At 34.0% G+C, this 7,164-nt stretch overlaps 1 long non-coding RNA gene across 2 annotated transcripts in view; it reads right to left on the reverse strand.

The window, feature by feature from the left end:
• LOC107646111 overlaps window positions 1,802–7,164 on the reverse strand; it is a 20,847-nt gene continuing 15,484 nt past the window's right edge. The window contains exons 3-7 of one of the 2 annotated variants that reach the window (XR_001621627.2): window positions 3,989–4,490; window positions 3,726–3,902; window positions 3,578–3,642; window positions 3,322–3,443; window positions 1,802–1,874 (exon numbers count right to left, since the gene is read on the reverse strand). This is a non-coding gene — a long non-coding RNA (uncharacterized LOC107646111). The remainder of the gene's footprint in view (window positions 1,875–3,321; window positions 3,444–3,577; window positions 3,643–3,725; window positions 3,903–3,988; window positions 4,491–7,164) is intronic. The other variant, XR_001621625.2, reaches the window with a different exon arrangement.

The following is a 7,164-nucleotide window of genomic DNA, read 5'->3' on the forward strand; positions in this document are numbered from 1 at the left end:
GCACAGAGAGTTATAGAGATCTAAACGACAAATGAAGTTGTTTACAGAAAAAGAATGTGATAATATGATCACTTAAATAGGTAATATAATAATATTATTTTCTACTATTTTTAGCCATTTCTATGGTGCTGTTAACATCATTCATAATTTTTTTTTTCTATAGTTTTGTTGTGTTCTTCTAATCATGAGAATCTTTGCTTGTTCTTACTTTGTTTCCAAACAAGCATAATAAATAAGATGTAGTGAACAGAGTTAATCCTTGACCAAATTTTATTGTTTGTCATTCTTTCATTGAATTCTTTAGAAGTTTTGCATTAAGATATATAGATAGATTTTGTATTTTACTATGAAAAAGTTAAATCTCAAATGCAGTGGAGTTTTTTATATAAGTGACAGTTGATTATTTGCTAATTTTAATTTCAAAAAATTTATTGTTAAAATAAGTGCACACTACCAAAAATACGGGAGTTATCAACGGAAAGGTACCCATAAACGACAAACAGTGACAAAGTTCAATGACTGTAGTAACCAATGGCCAAATTTTGCGGAATTTTCTGACGTTCTCGTTTATCCGTGGCCAATTTGAGATGGGTTTTCTCATTTGCCACAGACCCAGTGATCACCGTGATAAAATGGAATGATGTCCACTTTCAATTTCGCGCTTAATTTGGTCATTCCCTCCAACCCTTTTAGAATATTTTCATGCAGTTCATCTTTTTCTTAAATTTAAACCGTAAATAACCTCAGATAAATATTAGGGTGCAATTCTTTTTTCAGGAATCCTCATACTTGGTTTCTTATCCCTCCTTTCTAGTGCTAACACTGAGAATTTTTAAGGTATGTTAATTATTTAATTTTAGATGCGATTCATGATTTACAATGTTCACACATTCTGCCAACTTGATTAAATAGTAATTTCCTGTCGATATTCTTTCTGGTCAAATGCAATTTATTCTTTCCTATTTATTTATGGTGGTTATGTTTATATTTATTACCCTTTTATTCTTTATTATTTATTTATGGTGGAGTTAAATTTTGATTCTATTTGAGATGCATATTTGAGAGTACAGATATAATAGTCAGTACAATCATCATCAAATTATTAGAAGAGAATTCAATGCTACAATAATAATGATCCATGTTATATATGTTAAAATTATAAGAAGAGTACAAAAGAGTACAAAAAGAAACTAATTTTATAAATTGCTTGTGATTAAAAATTACTTTTTATATCAGTTATATTTGTTTCATATATATGATGGATCATTATTGTAGCGTTGAATTGTCTTTCAATAGTTTGGTGATGATTGTTATGACTCTTGTGTCTGTATTTTTAAGTATGTAAATCAAAATTTAAATCCACAAAAAATAAATAGTAAAAAAAAAGTAAGAAATACAAATAATAAAGAACATGCAAAATTTATTTATGGTCAGATTTTAATTCTGTCTTGAATTTTATTTTTAACTCTTAGTTTTCATGGCTACTTGTAACACCCTCACTATCAGAAGTCACTATCAGAAGTCACGCTTCCGGCTGCGCTACTCTGATAGCAAGAAGTATTACGACTACTTTACATACTAAATACTAACATAGGAGCCTCTGACTCGACATTGTATCGCTGATTTCTTAGAAAACCGGAAATAAACACTTTATCTTAAGAAAAATACAAACAGGCATAGATTCATATACAAGACTCCTTACATAATAACTCATAATATAATATACATATAAAACATACAATTCCTATCCCTCTTACAAACTTATAATAACAAAGACGAGGGAAGAAAATAATCTAATTAATACAACATCTTATAAACCAAACACAGTATAACTCTTCTTAATGCTTCTTCATCCGGTTCCTGAAAAGGTAAAGCTGTAGGGGGGTGAGAACCTAACCACACGGTCTCACCACGCAGTTTCAAAGTTGTCATAAAAATATATTTAATAAGAAAACTGTTTTCAAGCTCAGTGATTATCATTGCCTTATGAATCTTTTAAAAACCAGTAGGTAATTGTTTAAAGCATTTTCAAAGAAACGTTTAATCTTTCAAAAAATCCGAAACATTTCCTTTCTTATAAGAAAAATCTCAATAAGAAACCGACCATGCAATCAAACAATACAATCATTAATTCAGCACCAAAGTTCATTCTCAAATGTAGCACACCAGGACAAACACAAGCAAGACAGACAAAGAAAGTACAAGTAGGAAGCAGTTACAGCAAATAGTTCAAGTAGCAGTTAAGAACAGTTTAGCAATTAGGCAAACCAAAACAAGTTCAAACCCAAGCAAAGCATACAAATGCATATGATGCATGCCTGTCCTATGGCTGATGAGGCTCATCTGTCGGTTATCCAGCCAACCCGACAAGTCTGAATTCTACTTAGACTGTCCCCCGACGTGCATCCCCAAGAGTCTATGCATAGCTTTTTCTCAAATAATCAATATTACTCAATCGGGGTAACATTCCCGGGAATTTATATAGTGCCCGGTCACACACTTACGTCGTAGGGTCAACAGAGTATCGAGTTTTTAACCTGGTACACGTGGTGGCAAGCCACGGCACTTAATCCAGGGAACCTCGTATCTCAGATATTTCAAATTTATAAGCCATATAAATAATTCATTCATCATTCATCAATAGCTAAGTCATTCTCAATATCATCATCATTCGTCAATCCATATCCATTTCCAAATTCATTCAAAAATCATATTTCAAATAAATCCTCATCATCCTTTTTTTTCCGTTTCGTTCACTAACAATTCTCAATCCAAAACATAACTTTTTCTTTGATAAAAGAAGTATTCTTAAATCATATAATGCTTAAAATTAAACCTTTTAAAATAACTACTTCAAATGAAACTTCTAATTTTATAAAATTTCGGCAGCATCTCCTCTAAAACTCGGATTCTGCCACCCTTTTCGGGTCCCATCCAAACATTTCTCAAACCTTTCCAAAACCTCAATCATTTTCCAAGGATTCGGCTAGTTCCAATATCAAATAATTTTCAAAGCGAATCAGTGCCCATAATAAATCTCTTTTTAAAATCAAACCATTTCCAAAGCCAACTCCTTTACACCATCAAAAATAGCTTCAAAACCAAGAAAAGCCATTTTCCATAATAATCAACTAAATAACCTTTCAAACTAATTTCTTTTCAACAATCACAAACTACTCAAGCAGTCAAACAATCAGTCATTCAGTCCAGCAAACAACCACATTTAGAAGACAATTATAATCACAGGCATATGTTCTCTCGCATTAATATCTATTTATCACAACTCTGTAATATAAATTAGATTTTTAGAAAAACCCCTACCTCGATGTCTCAATCGCACAATTTAGCTCAATAATCCCCTTTATCCCCAGTTCATGGCAGCAGCAGCGATCTTAGCAGCTCCATTATCAATTATGAATTTGCAATAGATAAATCGACAGTGGCTAGAATGGAAACATATTTCTGTAATTAGAGTAAGGGTGGCACAAGGAAACCAAATAGCAGTAGGATAAAGGCAGAAACATTATAAATTTCAGAATTAAAGGAGTTAAAATTAAAATGGGAAGAATAGTGCTACCGGAGACAACAACATTCAGTAGTTCCAAACAAGGGCGGCAGCGCCGAGATATGACAATAGTGACTCTGGTAAATTAAACGGATCAGAACTAGCTGCGTAAATAAAATGGCACAAAGAAGAATCAAAGCGATCTTACCCATGAACTTACCAAGATGAAAAGTAGTGGCTACAACGTCTCTCTCTACAATCAATTAGCAGCCAGGACACAACCAGGTTCATCTCCCAAACACGGCAGTAACTGCAAGCTCCGGAACACCGATAGTAACAGCAGCAGCAGTAGAGGTATCCATCGCCACCTTTTTCCTTTTCTTGCTCGGACTCCTCCCTGCGGCGAACCCAACAGCAGCAACAACTTCTCACAATAAAGGTAAACTTAACGGATGAAGAAGCTGAGGCAGGGTTAGGGCTTACCAACAGATACAGGCTTGAAAGGCACTTTCCGGCGCCAGCAGCGACGAGGAGCTCCGGCAATGCAGCAGCCACGCGAGCAGAACGACGGCGAGCCCATCAACGCGGCGGCGACGACAGCTCCGCGACAGTTTCCTTCACGCGTGTTCCCCTGTTCGCGACTCAAACGGCGGCGGATCTGTAGATGATAACACGTGGTGGTTGCAGCGGCGTTCAGACTCCAGCGACGGCGTGTAGTTCTGGCGGCGATAGAGGCGCGAATGGCGGCGACGGGCTTCATCGCCGACAGCGGCAGCGACTGGCGCAAGGATGGCGGCGCTACGACGACGACGTGAACGCGGACCGCAGTGGCGGCAGCTTCTTCCTCTCAACTCACTTTTCTTCTTCTTCTCCCTCTCCGCTTCTCTTTCTCTCGTCACTCGCTTATCCTTTCTTTCTTTCTCAGTTCCCCACTTCTCAAGTTCCCCCCTGCCTTCCTTATTTTCCCTTTCTTTTCTTATTTCCCCTTTCTTCTCCCGTTTTCCTTATTTTCCCTTTCTTTCCTTATTTCCCTTTCTCCCGTAGGTTAGGTTAAGAAATAGGAAAGTGAATGACGGTAGGGTTAAGTTAGGGGGTTTGGGTTTGATTTAATTAAAGTTAGGATTAGGGTAGTTTAGGTAATTTTAATAAAATTAGGGGTATAGAATATTAATTAAAAATCTAATTTAATCCTTTAGAATTATTTGAAAATTTTATTTGATTATTAATTTATTAATTAACTTTTAATCAAATATTTTAATTTAAAATTAGATTTAATATAATTAATTTTCTTTGTTTATAAAATTAAAATATTAAATTATAGAATCTCTATTATTTAACTAAATTGTATAAAATCTTTATTCTTTTACAACTATTAATTTTTTGAAAATTATGGGTCTTACACTACTTCTATATACAATGATAGATGGAAGGCCCATAAGTATTATTTATGAGGAGAATATTTCTTTCCTAACAAAAGAAAGACAGAAATCCTGGCTTCGAATCCCTCATGCATACCGCCTGTTGCATGGACTGCTTTTGTGGATCATTATATGGATCCTAAAACAAAGGTAAATTATTAATTTATGCTTTTTTATTTTTTTATTAAATAATTATTATGGATATTTTGGTAACATTTATTTACTAGTTTCTTGTTCTTGAAAATCATAGAAACAATGTTTGTAAAACGCCAGAAATCGTGAGAAGCTTATAGTTTCACATGCCAGTGGAAGTAAAAGCAATGCTAGAAGAGCAACTTCAGATGGTATTTTTTTTATTATTGAGTCTACTACTGTTATACTATTACTATAAAATTAGCGATTTTAATTAAATTTGTGATTACCTTTAATATTCTATTTATTGTATTAGGAGAAAAATTTAGGAAGGTGGTGCACGAAATTGTGATGTCCAGGCTCGAATAATCCCTGGTAATGGCTCCAAAGCTTGGTGCTTTGATCTTAATTCATAATTGTCACAACTTCGATACAACTAACCAGCAAGTGCACTGGGTCGTCTGAAAATTCCTAACAGGTGCTTACTGGTTAGTTGTAATTCAGAGTCCTTTTAGGTTCTGGATCTGCTCCAACAAGAATATTCTTGTCCTTGCTCCTGCTCATATGACAAGGAAGAATGGCCAGAAAAATGATAATAATAATAGAGATCCTCTATACCACAGTATAGGGATCCCTTTGTAAGTAGAAGAAGAGGGGGGGATAAAGGATGTGATGTAAAAGAAGAAACACAACTGTGAGGATTGGAATGTGAGATGAGATGTTAGGACATGAATGAATAAATAGAATGAGATGAGAGAGAGAGGGAATTTTCGAAAATTATTTTTGAAAAGGAGTTAGTGATTTTTGAAAATATTTTTTGAAAATTGTTAGTATTTTTTTCGAAAATTTTTTTGAAATAAAAATAAAAATAAAATAATTAGTTAATTAAAAAGAAATTTTTGAAAAAGGGGGAGATATTTTCGAAAATGAGAGAGAGAGAGTTAGTTAGGTGGTTTTGAAAAAGTTAAGAAACAAACAAAATGAAAATTAGGCAATGCATGAAATTTTTAGATCAAAACATGTGATGCATGCACGAATGCTATGAATGTCAAGATGAACACCAAGAACACTCTGAAGATCATGATGAACATCAAGAACATATTTTTGAAAAATTTTTTAATGCAAAGAAAACATGCAAGACACCAAACTTAGAATTCTTTAATGCTTACGCACTAAGAATTCAAGAATGCATATGATAAACATGAAAAGACACAAAACAAAAAATCATCAAGATCAAACAAGAAGACTTACCAAGAACAACTTGAAGATCATGAAGAACACTATGAATGCATGAAATTTTCGAAAAATGCAAGATGCATATGCAAGTGACACCAAACTTATGATATGACTCAAGACTCAAACAAGAAACACAAAAATATTTTTGATTTTTATGATTTTCTAATTTTTTTTTTTGGATTTTTATTTATATTTTTCGAAAATTTAAAAGAAAAAATAAGGATTCCAAAATTTTTAATATGAATTCCAGGAATCTTGCCATGTTAGTCTTAAAGCTTCAGTCCAGGAATTAGACATGGCTCACTAGCCAGCCAAGCTTTCAATGAAAGCTCTGGTCCAAAACACTAGACATGGCCAATGGTCAGCCAAGCTTCAGCATATAATTACATGGGCTGGAGTGATTAGTTGAATACCAATCCCAAAGTAGTTTGGGTATGGCTTTACAGCCAGATATGATTCAACATGTTTCATGAAACACTAGAATTCATTCTTAAAAATTTTGAAGCCATAGAATAATTTATTTTTGAAAACATTTTTAAATTTTTTTTTTTCGAAAACATATGAGAGATTTTTGAAAATATTTTTGAAAAATTTTTTGAAAAGAAAACGAAAAGAAAATTACCTAATCTGAGCAACAGGATGAACCGTCAGTTGTCCAAACTCAAACAATCCCCGGCAACGGCGCCAAAAACTTGGTGCACGAAATTGTGATGTCCAGGCTCGAATAATCCCTGGTAATGGCTCCAAAGCTTGGTGCTTTGATCTTAATTCATAATTGTCACAACTTCAATACAACTAACCAGCAAGTGCACTGGGTCGTCCAAGTAATAAACCTTACGTGAGTAAGGGTCGATCCCACAGAGATTGTTGGCT

The sequence above is a fragment of the Arachis ipaensis genome, chromosome B06 (assembly GCF_000816755.2).
Source record: "Arachis ipaensis cultivar K30076 chromosome B06, Araip1.1, whole genome shotgun sequence".
Taxonomy (NCBI): domain Eukaryota; kingdom Viridiplantae; phylum Streptophyta; class Magnoliopsida; order Fabales; family Fabaceae; genus Arachis; species Arachis ipaensis.